At 38.9% G+C, this 13629-nt stretch overlaps 1 long non-coding RNA gene across 1 annotated transcript; it reads left to right on the top strand.

Annotated features, from left to right (window-relative positions):
* The first annotated feature begins 6294 nt into the window (after nt 1-6294).
* LOC132424065 (uncharacterized) lies at nt 6295-12169 on the top strand. The gene is made up of 3 exons (XR_009519160.1): nt 6295-6633; nt 11136-11189; nt 12071-12169. It is a non-coding gene; the product is annotated as an uncharacterized lncRNA (long non-coding RNA).
* The last annotated feature ends 1460 nt before the right edge of the window (nt 12170-13629 follow it).

The following is a 13629-nucleotide window of genomic DNA, read 5'->3' as shown; positions in this document are numbered from 1 at the left end:
AAAATTTAATGAAGCAATTTTTTTTTTACATGTGGGGTACTTTCATAGTTTCTGTTTCTCTATTTTATCTCATTTAAAACTTTTTGGTTGTAATTCACTTCATGAATTCACCCACTTCACTTTGGGTCTCATGAATATATTTTAACCTACAGTATGATTACTGGAGTCTTAACATATTTAAACGTAAATGTACCTTATTATTTTGAGCATCATTATTTCCTAAAAATATCTAGTCAAGTCTATATGGAGAATGCATATTCCTCAAATCAGCATGACTTTGATTCTATTCCTTGAGAGATACTAACCCTGGCTTAACTATGCCAAATGTAGTTACACTTCTTTCCATGCCTGGTAACAAAGGCTCCCCACCCTAACTGAATTCGACCCACACTGCACTGTGAATCTCAGATTACTACCCTCCCTGAAAGAAGCAGGGTTCACTACGTTTTGCTTCACTTGGTAACTTCTTTATTTCTTTTTTTATTTATGTAAAAAGTTAATAAACAGAAACTCCAATTAAATAGAGTTGGGAGACAGAAGGGGGAGCTCTCATGCCTTGTGACTATAGCAGAGCCCAACAGGAAGAAGAAACACTCCTCTTCTTTCCTGGCAAAGACTCAGCCAATGAAAAGCCATGGACTCTGTTTACTACAGCCCTCTCAGCTTCCTTTTCCTCCCCATAAAAGTGTTAGCTTTCCCTTGCCGTGAGGGGGACTTGCACGTGGCTCGCCCTGGTTGCAGACCCTGAATTGCAATTCTCTGCTGATCGCAAATAAACCCATCTGTGCTGGAGAAGTATCTGGCAGTCTATTTGTTTTGGGTCAACATTTAGAAATTATCATTGAAAACTAGAACAGAAAGGTAATCCTTTACTAAAGCATTTAGTGACTGATTTAGTCAAAGAGGCACTGTCTACTGCTTTGTCACTTTATGAATTACCAAGTTAGTGTCCATTACTGGAGAACTAGCTAATGAAATCCATTATGGCTACATTGCTCAATGTGTTTTGTACAGAGTCACAGAATAGGAGTCAGTATATGTGTGTTTTTTTTGTTTTTGACAGACAACCACATTTTATCACAGAAAACAACCTAGCAAATTTGGGGCATATCTTTTTTTTTTTAACATCTTTATTGGAGTATAATTGCTTTACAATGCTGTGTTAGTTTCTGCTTTATAACAAAGTGAATCAGTTATACATACACATATGTCCCCATATCTCTTCCCTCTTGCATCTCCCTCCCTCCCACCCTCCCTATCCCACCCCTCTAGGTGGTCACAACGCACCAAGCTGATCTCCCTGTGCTATGCGGCTACTTCCCACTAGCTATCTACCTTACGTTTGGTAGTGTATATATGTCCATGCCACTCTCTCACTTTGTCCCAGCTTACCCTTCCCCCTCCCCATATCCTCAAGTCCATCCTCTAGAAGGTCTGCGTCTTTTTCCCATCTTGCCCCTAGGTTCTTCATGATCATTTTATTTTTGTTTTTTAGATTTCATATATATGTGTTAGCGTACGGTATTTGTTTTTCTCTTTCTGACTTACTTCACTCTGTATGACAGACTCTAGGTCCATCCACCTCACTACAAATGACTCAATTTTGTTTCTTTTTATGGCTGAGTAATATTCCATTGTATATACGTGCCACATCTTCTTTATCCATTCATCTGTTGATGGACACTTAGGTTGCTTCCATGTCCTGGCTACTGTAAATAGAGCTGCAATGAACATTGTGGTACATGACTCGTTTTGAATTATGGTTTTCTCAGGGTATATGTCCAGTAGTGGGATTGCTGGGTCATATGGTAGTTCCGTTTTTAGTTTTTTAAGGAACCTCCATACTGTTCTCCATACTGGCTGTACCGATTCACATTCCCACCAACAGTGCAAGAGGGTTCCCTTTTCTCCACACCCTCTCCAGCATTTATTGTTTCTAGATTTTTTGATGATGGCCATTCTGACTGGTGTGAGGTGATACCTCATTGTAGTTTTGATTTGCATTTCTCTAGTGATTACTGATGTTGAGCATCCTTTCATGTGTTTGTTGGCAGTCTGTATATCTTCTTTGAAGAAATGTCTATTTAGGTCTTCTGCCCATTTTTGCATTGGGTTGTTTGTTTTTTTGATATTGAGCTGCATGAGCTGCTTGTAGATTTTGGAGATTAATCCTTTGTCAGTGGCTTCATTTGCAAATATTTTCTCCCATTCTGAGGGTTGTCTTTCCATCTTGTTTATGGTTTCCTTTGCTGTGCAAAAGCTTTGAAGTTTCATTAGGTCCCATTTGTTTATTTTTGTTTTTATTTCCATTTCTCTAGGAGGTGGGTCAAAAAGGATCTTGCTGTGATTTATGTCATAGAGTATTCTGCCTGTGTTTTCCTCTAAGAGTTTGATAGTATCTGGCCTTACATTTAGGTCTTTAATCCATTTTGAGTTTACTTTTGTGTATGGTGTTAGAGAGTGTTCTAATTTCATTCTTTTACATAGTATATGTGTTTTTAATAGCAAGCTCTCTACCTAATATCTTTGTGGATTTTAGCTTATTGATGCTATTGATTTGAAGTAAAGCATAGGTTGAATTAGTTTTATGTCACATATCTCTTCTAAAATCAAGAAAGTGCTAAAGGTGGTACATGAAGAGGTAAGGGTATGCATTTGACTCCTTTTAAAAAAAATCTAAATTGAAATCTTAAAGTTAGGAGCCATGTCTATAAAGAAACTACTAAAGGGATTTTAAAATTGAGAATACAGTGATTAGTTTGAAGCATAAAAGTTTGTTTTTGTATAGGACAAAAACAATCAGATATTAGCAAGTTTGTATAACACACTTATTTTTAAATTATTTAATTAAAGGTTTAACCTGGGGAAAAACATTTGATGTTGCCTTTATGTAAAGCCTTGTGTACTTTGTTATAAGGTGAGGTACATAAGCAATTTATCCTTACTTAGATAAATATCTTCAGGAATAAACTAAGTTTGCTCAATTAGCAGGGATTTCTTAAGGTAATCTTCACTGATACAGACATTTGTCTTAGTCAGTTTAGGCTGCTATAACAGAATACCATAGATAGGGTGGTTTAAACAACAAACATTTATTTCTCACAGGTCTGGGAGCTAGAAGTCTAAGATCAAGGTGTAGGCAGATTTGGTGTCTGATGAGAGTCCTTCTCCTGGTTGCTGATGGCCACCTTCTTGTATTCTAACAAGGCAGAACAAGGGAGAGAGGACTCTGGGTTCTCGCTTATAAGGGCACTAATCCCATTTGGGAGGGCTTCACCCTCATGACCCAATTACCTCCCAAACACCCCATCTCGTAATACCATCAAATTGAGAGTTGGGATTTCAACATGTGAATTTGGTGGGGGGGGGGGATGTAAACATTCATTTCATTGCAACATGTAAGATGGGAAATTTAGGAACGAAAGAATTGAAAAACAAAGTCTTGACCCTCTGTTAAGCTTTTCAAAGAATAAGCATTTCACTTGCAACAAGATATTTCTAAAACCTATAGGAGTTTTTGTTGCAAGAAATGTTTTAAATGTCATCTTAAAATCAATTTTTAAAAACATTGTTTTCCATGTTTTCAGAGCAAGCTATGGACAGAGGAAAAGTGAATTTAGATGATTAAAATAAAAATAGTAAATAATGTTATCTTAAATGGTGGAATTGGAGTTGACTCATGCTACTTTATGTTCGTTCTTGTTGGCTTAGAGATGATTAACATGATTGCCCTTCTGACCCCACCTCATCAGTCCATTATCATCACTCTCACCACCTACCACCATTATCATTACTGTCTCTAACTGACTATTCTCAGTGCACTACTAAAGCTCAGAAAATCCAAGTGTAGAATGTGTGAATGAACTGTTTTTCTATTTCCTATTGTCCTTTGAGATGGTTGACTCAAATGATATACATATGAATTTTATTGAAAGGTTTCACATGTTCTGCTTTTGAATTCTCATAAATCTAACAAATATAGGGCCTTAATGAAGAGATTTACAAAGAAGAAAGGCATTTAATATTATTGTCCAGAAAACAATCCATTTCCAAATTAGATATCCAATAATACACATCCAAAGTAATCTAATAAGCTGGCCATATCCAAGAGAGAAAACTGAACGATGAAGTAGAAAATATTTCTCTCCTAGGGGATGGTGAATGGAGACTACTGTATTACCTACAGAGAAGATCATTGGCCAGATGGTGAAATTTCAGGGTTGGCATATTTAAAGTACTATTCCATAATGCTTAAAGTGTCTATCATGGGAATGATACTTCTCTGTGAAGATGTGTGTACACATGTGAACATAGCACACACACAGTTCTCAGAGTTGTTTTGGTTAAGGTGAGATACGGGCTTTCCCAGATAGATTGCGGGCGTATCTGAGCCAAGGTGAGGAGGGCAATATGTACCTTGCCCTAAATGTGAAATAAAAGTGCTTTTTTCCCTCTCAGATCTTTTTTCTATTAATAACTCCGATTTTAATCCTATATGTTTGTAACTGTTAACTTTATGTGTCAACTTGGCTGGGCCATGGTTACCAGATATTTGGAAAAATATTATCCTAAATATTTTCTGCAAAGGTGTTTTTTGGGTGAGATTAACACTTAAATCAGTGGACTTTGTGTAAAGCAGATTACACTTCATAATGTGAGTGGGCCTCACTCATTTCCTTGAAAGTCTTAATAGAACAAAGACTGATCTCTTGAGCAAGAAGGAAGTCTGCCAGAATATTGCCTTTGGACTTGAACCATAAGACTTCCCTGAGAATCCAGCCTGCTGGCCTACTCCATCAGATTTTGAGAGTTTGGATTTACCAAGCCTCCACAATTGCACGAGCCAATTAAAATCAATCTCTCTCTCTCTCTCTCTCTCTCTCTCTCTCTCTCTGTTGGTTCTGTTTCTTTGGAGAATCCTGACTAACACATATTTTGTTACCATGAGTGGTTCTATCAGCAGAAGTTCTTTGTAAGAGAACATTTTTTTTAATTAAAAGTTTTTTGCAATTGTGAGAAATGTGTAAATTCTTCTGTCAATTTTTCTAATTCAAAGGAAAACCTGGTTTTGCTATGGAAAAAGGGTGAGGCATTTGTAATTTCCTTCCTTCCTCCCTCCCTCCCTCCCTCCCTCCATTTCTAAAGAACAGTGCAATGCTGGTTCAGTTGGATTGTTGCAATTCAGAATTGAAGAATTCCAAGAAGTAAAGGTATAAGGGATGCTTGAAATTCACAACTTATGGCACTTACCAAGGGTGGTTAAACCTTAAAAAAACCGAGTTAGAATAAAGTTTCTAAAATGCTGCTTTGAAACTTTAGCCTACTGTCTTCACTACCCTTGTGAATGGGGTCATAATGCCCCATTTGCCAAGATTTTATTAATTCTATACACTCTGCCTTGTTTTTAAACACCTAGCTTTCACATTACTTTTTTAAAATATAAAATTACAGTTACAAGGCAAACAAAAAAAGAAACACATTTTCCTGTGGTCCTCAGGACCTCATTCAACTCCTTTTTTAATTCAGGTATTTGAAAATGTTAGTGGCACAATGTGGAATTGTTGTCCTTAGTGATAATAGATAATCACCAGGGATCCAACCATAAAAACATAATAGTGGTGTTCTCAATATTAATAAAAATAAAAATCCCCTATCTCAGAGGTTTCAAGGTCTTGTAAACCATAGAAATCCTCTCTCAGGGAAAGCAATAAAGCACACATTTACTGAGTGACCAATTGTGAATTTCTCAAAGGGCAGGATACTTTCTTTACATTTCTTCATACTGAAGCAAGAGTCTGTACTATGTACCAAAAGAGGCTGAGAAACTTTTATTGATATGACTACTTATTACAAAAAAAGAAATATGTCTTGCTTCTGTCATATTAGAAATGGAGGACTGAATGGTGTCAAGTACACCCTCAATGTTGCTTTAAGGCAGATAAGCTGTGGAATCAAACTAAGCTTAGTATAGAAGGTAGAAAAATCTCATGTGTCCAACTCAAATGATATTCCAACAATGATTTTCTCTTTACTGGAGTATCTCAATAATTAGACCTTAATTCCTACTTGTATATTGTGTGATTTTGCATCCTTGTGGCAGGTTTAGTTACATGACCTGGTGATTCTCCTATTTCACATCTATTGTTTTGTAGCTCTGTTGGTGGCTTCCTTCCTTTACTTGACTCTGGACCCAAGGCTCACATCTACTCAGCTGTACCCAATACATGTCTTCTAGGGTTCTCAGAAGTCCTTCTTTTCTGCACTAAGCCACCTTGAAGAAGGAAAATGGCATGAGTTAAGGCATTCAGGAAAACCTCTTTATTGCTTATTTGTTATTTATGGAACAATTTCCTTCTCTGTCAACATCCTTAAGCTTCTTGGCGTTCTCCCTGTTTTTTGTTTGTTTGTTTTTTTTTTTGCCTCTCACTGTGTGGCCTCTCCCGTTGCAGAGCACAGGCTCCGGACGCGCAGGCTCAGCGACCATGGCTCACGGGCCCAGCTGCTCCGCGGCATGTGGGATCTTCCCAGACGGGGGCACGAACCCGTGTCCCCTGCATCGGCAGGCGGACTCTCAACCACTGCACCACCAGGGACGCCCCTCTCCCTTTTTTTCGAAAGAAGAATAACCATCAGGTAACAAAGCCAAAATTATTTTGAAGTTTCTGAAGAAGGTAGGTTAGGAGAAATTAGAGGAAAAAAATGTATGCATAGATAGATGAGTGACCATTTGTTACATGGTATTTACAACAGCTGAATAACATATAAACTTTTCCAAGTCAGAAACAAGGAAACAAAAATTGAGGGAAACCATAGTTTTCATATACTTAACAAGTTGCTTATTCAAAGTCTTCCTGTTTCTACTTCCTTATTCATCCAGGCTCCTCATTACAAGAAACTGCTAACCCCAAGGGTACTATCCCCACTTTTAGTCTTAGTGAAGTGGCAATTTATTTGGTTACTGAGAGTTGGTGAGGTATTAGAAAGTTGTAATGAAGACAAAGAATTCTGCTTATTCTTTTGAAAGCTTGGATTTTTTTGAAAAATGTATATGTTAAAATGAATGTAGCCTGGGATGGCACTAAGAGAGCTGTGCTTCGCTGGCTATGTGACACTGTGCCTGTCCCTCACCAGCTATATGATGTTGTGTAAATCACTTGTATTTCTCTGTCCAAATGTTTCTCCTTGCTTATGGAATGAGTCTTGGACCATTTCATTTCTAAAGTGCTTTCCAGTTCCAACATTTTATATTTTAAATATTTATGAAATTCTACCACTGAGATTTTCTTCCAGGTATCTCAGAACATTTATTCTCTCAATAACCTTGAGGATTATTACATTTTTAAGAGGCTAGAGAGTGGTACAGCAAGGCCAAGTGTTCAAGGCTACACGATCTTCAAAAAGGCTAAGACTGGAATCTATTGTTGTATTCACTTTGCTATTTTATCAACAGATAATGATGCATCCTACATTAAATGTATAAACTAGAATACAAATGTTCTCAAAATATTACCCACGTTATAAAACTATAAGCTTAGAAATAGAAAAGTCTTTTCAAATCTGCCAATGCATATTAAAAGTACCAGCCTTGTCAAGGTAATAGGAGAACAGTGTGGTATATAGAAGACAAGGCAATGATGTGAATAACTCTTTGACATCCTATAAACCAAGGTCAATCTATATGCAATCAAACTTTTCGAGTTACATTAGGGGTCTGGGCTGGGTTTGGGCTTCCTGGGAAACTTGTTGCACTTGGAAGGAGGTACTGAGGTTTTTTTGATCAATTTGGGAAACAGTTTCTATGAGCTGTTCGGTTGCTCTTCAGAAAAGTCAAGGAGACACTGAGAAAACTTTGGTCTCTAACTTTCATCCAAATATGCAGAGGTCAGAATCTTCCCTGATCTTTGGGACCAGCAGAAATCCTAGGATTGGGTCTCCCCGAGGCAAATAAATCCAGACTAATGACATACTGCATAAGTTTTCTATTGTTGTGTTGCTTTGCAACCTCCTCTGGAGCTTCCCGGGTGTAATCTGAAACTGGCCCCCCATACACAGAGGATGGGGAGAGACAGAAGAAAAGGGCAGACCACTTCAGATTGGTAGGTGGCAGGTTTATAAGAAAGGGAGCTTGGTTATGAGACTTTTCATGGGCAGCCACAAAACTAGTAGATTCTGTGCCTGCCTGCCTGCCGGAATCTTAAAAGTTTAGATAGAGGTCTTAACTCGGTTCAGTCACATACACAGTCCAGAGAGCCTCAACTCTACATTTCCATTTCAAGGCTGTATCCTTAAAAAAGCTTCTGGGAATGGGAAAGGGAAACAACACACATTCCAAGGACGAGGAACGGGTAAGCAGCCTCTAACTGGCTGGGTCCAGCTCAAGGGTCAACTGGTGGTCACCTCTTCTTGATGACCTCCTCCAACTTGCTATTGTAACAATTACCCCAAAATCTGCAGCTTAAAACAACACAGATTTATTCTCTTATAGCTATAGGGGTTAGAAGTTCCAAAATAAAGGTTCCTTCTGGAGGCTTTAAGGGAGAATCCATTTCCTTGCCTTTGTCAACTTCTAGAAGCTGCCTGCCTCCCTCGGTTCTTGGCTCCTTCTTTCGTCTTCAAAGCCAGCAACATGCACTTCAAATTTCTCTCTTTCTGGTTCTGACCCTCCTACAACCCTCCTAACAAACAGGACCCTTGTGATTACATTGGGCCCACCCAGAATATCTAGGATAATCTTCCAACTCTACATCCTTAATCACATCTGCAAAGTCCCTTTTCCCATGTAAGGTAACATATTCAGAGGTTCTGGGGATTAGGATGTAGGCATGTTTGGGGGCCATTATTCTGTCTACCACATATACTGATCCATCTGGATCCACCCTACTTCCAGAAATGGTATTTGGTAAGTTGTTAGAGGACCTTCAGTTGGATGAAAGCAGATTCTCAGTTGTCTACTGGGAATTATAGCATCTGAGCCATACAAAGGGACAGATACTGCAAAAGCTCTAGGGGGATAATGGACATAACACAGATGACTAAAGTAAGCACTAGGGGCAGCCACTGAGAAATCATATACTCAGGAGGCCTTGATAATGCACACATATTCTTTAACTCTGAGGCCAATTCAACACAAAAGCACATTGAGCCTCTTAAGGTTGAGGCCGTGCTTCTGCCACAGGGCATACACTGGAGGCCTCTTCTGCCTGGGACAGTATTTACTCAGATATTCACATGCTAACCCCTTTACTTTCTTCAAATATTTGTTTAGGGCTTCCCTGGTGGCGCAGTGGTTGAGAGTCCGCCTGCCGATGCAGGGGACATGGGTTCGTGCCCCGGTCCGGGAAGATCCCACATGCCATGGAGTGGCTGGGCCCGTGAGCCATGGCCGCTGGGCCTGCGCGTCCGGAGCCTGTGCTCCGCGACGGGAGAGGCCACAACAGTGAGAGGCCCGCATACCGGGAAAAAAAAAAAAAATTGTTTAAATGTCATTTTCTTAATGAAGTTTGCACTGATCATTTTAAAATTGCAAACTGTCCTTCTCGAATGTCTAATCCACATTACCCTGTTCTAGTTAAAATTTTTCCATAGCACTAATCACTTTCTTATAATTATATAATTTACTTATTTATTATGCCCACAGGGCATTATCTTCTCCTGGCCCTCAACCTAGAAGTTAGGTTCTAAGAAACCTGAGATTGTTTTTTTCACTGAATTATCCCAAGTGCTGGTAATAGTGCTTGGCATATAGTAGGTGCTTAATAAAGATTGTAAATTAATTGAATGACTAAAGATAAACCTCAGGTACCCCAGCTAAGTGTACCCTAATTGGCTGCACCCCAATTTTAATTAACTGTTCCAATTTTAATTAATTGTTCCAATTTTAATTGATTCCTAAACTTTAGCTTGTTCAGTGATTTTGGCTCTTGTATTTTTGACATACAGGTCAATACTTGTCACTCATAAGGAATCAGGTTCCAACTCATCCCTCTAGTTATTTCAACCGTGGCTGTATCCAGAAGGAAAATCCACTGTAGCTCTGGCCTTGGGACACAAGTTTACCTGGCAGATGCCTCAGCTGGGCCCATATAGCCTGAGATCAGGATTAGTCAGATAACTTCTATAACAAATGCTTCTCTGACGTACTCTCATATTGGTTCCATGAAACTGTTAGAATCTAAAAGGAATGGATTTGCTGTCCAAAAGTAATAGAATCTGGCTTTATTAAAAAGGGTCTAACTCTTTTCCTCTTGACTATTTCCTAAGCTTCCTAGCTTTGTTTCCTTCCTTGGATAAGAAGTGAAAATGTTCTTCATTCCTCCAAAGTGATTCATTTCCTCTGAGGCAATTCTGCAGCATAGGAGAATCTCATGGGTTTGCCAGCACGGCTTTGAGGCCAGCGTTAAATTTATATGAAGCAAAACGCTGCGTGAAAGGGAACAGTTTTAGAGGTGGCATAACAATGCCAATTTGTGAAACATACTAGTAACAAATATTGATGTTTGCCCAATTTGATGACCGGCTAACCTAGCACAGCGATTGGTCACATCTTTTAGACCAAACAATCTGTGCTACACATACTGTGTTTCCAAAATATGAAAACTACGTAGTTCTTTTGACATCTACCATGTCGTAAGATACTTGGGATGTCAGAGTCACTAAACTGTTACTAACCAAGAGGATGAAAATATTTAATTTGGCACGTCATGTGGATCCTCAGGAAGTAAAACCCCTTGTGCAGTCCAAGCACAGTGATAAACCCTTTCTTTAAGTCTCCCTCTGCTGGCTTCACCATTCTGCATGCTGAGCTCACTACTTGCATGTCATATTCTGTTGAAGAGAACAGGATGACAAGGCTTGATCCATGTCTGCAACAGCACAGCAGGTGAGTTTTACTTCGATGAGCCAAAAGCCATTCTCAGCCAGAGATGTCTTATTAACAAGCATGAAACGATGAAACAAATTCAACTAAAACATAGTTTACAGGAAAAATTTTGCAAGAGCATCAGAAGTCCTCTATATCGGGGGTCCCCAACCCCCGAGCCATGGACCAGTACCCGTCTGTGTCCTCTTAGGAACTGGGCACAGCAGGAGGTGAGCAGTGGGCAAGTAAACGAAGCTTTATTTATCTGTATTTACAGCTGCTCCCCATCGCTCACATGACCGCCAGCGCTCTGTCTCCTTTCAGCGTTATGGTGAGTTGTATAATTATTTCATTATATACTACAATGTAATAATAATAGAAATAAAGTGCACAATAAATGTAATGTGCTTGAATCATCCCAAAACCATCCCCTCCCCATCCGTGGAAAAATTGTCTTCCATGAAACTGGTCCCTGGTGCCAAAAAGGTTGGGGCCCGCTGCTTTATAGTCATTTGTCAATTCCTTTATATAGAAATCATTCGGTAGCTTAAAGTTACTTATGGACTAAGATTCATCTATAGCTCTCCAGACATTTCACATCATCAAAGAAACTAAAGGTTTCATTTATATGAAAACATATGTGGAGAGATCATAATTATATCTGTCTTTATTATCTATGTAGTGAATAAATTAATCAATGCCTAATGCCAAATTTGAGGCCAAGTTTTTGTCCTGAGACTTTCCATCTTTCACTCATGTCATCAAATTTGTGATAACTCTAATTTTTCCAATACCAATTTAAAAAATGGATTAAACTTAAAGGAAAATAGAAAATTTGCATGACTGCGGAGAGTGACATGGGTGTTGCCAGTAAAGTGGAACTCATCATATTCCTTCAAATGCAGTTCTCTGCCAAACACCCTTACTTCTTTCACTCCTTAAATTTTCCAGGGTGCCAGAATATTCTCTAATCTTTTTCCTCCTTTACCTCATATATATAATATCTCTTACCTAGCCATCTCCCCCCAGTTTTTTCTTGTCTGAGACCCTCAATTTCCATTCATTGATTTTCAGACCTAATTGAAGGTAACACAAAAGGGCCTGATTTTGGCCTCCTAACTAGTCTTTTGAATGGCAGTTACAGCCACTCACTTGCCCTTCCCCAACCTCCTCCACCTCCAACCAACCCTGTCTACACTTTTTCTTACTCAGAATCTCAAAAACCACTGAGCTCGTGCACCACAACTACTGAGCCTGTGCTCTAGAGCCTGTGAGCCACAACTGCTGAAGCCCGTGTGCCTAGAACCTGTGCTCTGAAACAAGAGGAGCCACCGCAATGAGAAGTCCACGCACCACAATGAACAGTAGCCCCCGCTCGCTGCAACTAGAGAAAGCCCGTGTGCAGCAACGAAGACCCAAGGCAGCCAAAAATAAATAAATTTCTTAAAAAAAAAAAGAATCTCAAAAATTCTGTGCATTATTAATCATTCCCTTTTGTGGGAAACTCTCTCCCTTTGGATTCAATAACCACATAGTTTTCCCTCTGCTTTTCTCTCTCTTGCTTATCAGTTTCTTTTTTACTGATTCTTCCTTCTCTATTGGGCTTTAAATGCTGCCCCTTAAAAGACTGCCCCTCAATTCCTCTCTTCAGACCCCATGCACACTACCTACTAAAGTCCATGCCCCTGACTCTAATTAGGATTGCTACATTGACTTTTTCAAATTTATTTCTCTAGTTCAGTTCTCTCCTCTTATCCCGTAACCATGCATACAGTTGCTACTCAACACTGCTATTTAATTCAAATACACCTCAAAATTAGCATGTCTTAATGTGAATTAGCTCCCACCCCTCACTTACGCCTCCTCTAGAGTTTCTTATAGTAAGCAATATCACCACCATCCAATTGCTCAAGTTGAAATCCTGAATCTCACACTGGCTTTCTCACACTTGCTTTCAAGCACTCACTTTCCTTCTATACCCAGTCTTCTTTATCTCTTAAATATCTCTTAAAGAGTTCCACAACCACTGTAGTCTAAGCCAACATCATCTCTTGCTGGGATTACTGAAATGGCCTTCAAACTGGTTTCCTCATGTCCACTCTTTTTACCTCTTTCCACAGAGCATTTTTTAAAACAAGTGTTTCAGGTCGTTTCTCACATGAATTCTTTCATTAGTTCTTCATTGTTCTGCAATAACGAGCAATATTCTTAACATGGCTTTACAAGGCTTTGCATCACGTAATATAGCCCTTGACTATTTTCTGCTCATACCACACCCCTACTCTTTCTCTGCACTTCATTGGCCTTGGACTTCATTTAGCTCTCAAAAGTTCCATGATCTTCCTATGTCAGAACTCTTGCCTATGCACCTCATTTTCCTGGGACACACTTCTACACCCTCCTTGTTTTATGTACTTCCCTTCATCCCTGAATTCTTAGCTTAAATGTCACTTCATCAAGAGAGCCTTCCCCACATCACATCCACCTTCCCCACACCACATACACACTTGCTCTACTACTATTCTGTATCTCTCTTTAGCACTTTTCCAATGAACAATTACATATTCATTTGTATTTATGATATCTATCTATATATAAATATCTAAAGATATATACATATATATGTAAATTATCTCCATGAGGAAGAAATATAATTTATCTTATTCAATGACATATTAGTAATGGCTATAAGCATGTATAGTACATAGAAGTCTCTCAATAAATTTGTTGAATAAATGAAGCCCAGATAAATTCACTTAAAATTGAATCTT

The sequence above is a fragment of the Delphinus delphis genome, chromosome 4 (genome assembly GCF_949987515.2).
Source record: "Delphinus delphis chromosome 4, mDelDel1.2, whole genome shotgun sequence".
NCBI classification, from domain to species: Eukaryota; Metazoa; Chordata; class Mammalia; order Artiodactyla; family Delphinidae; genus Delphinus; species Delphinus delphis.
The sequence above is the reverse complement of the archived record's forward strand: the minus strand, read 5'-3'. Positions and strand labels throughout refer to the sequence as shown.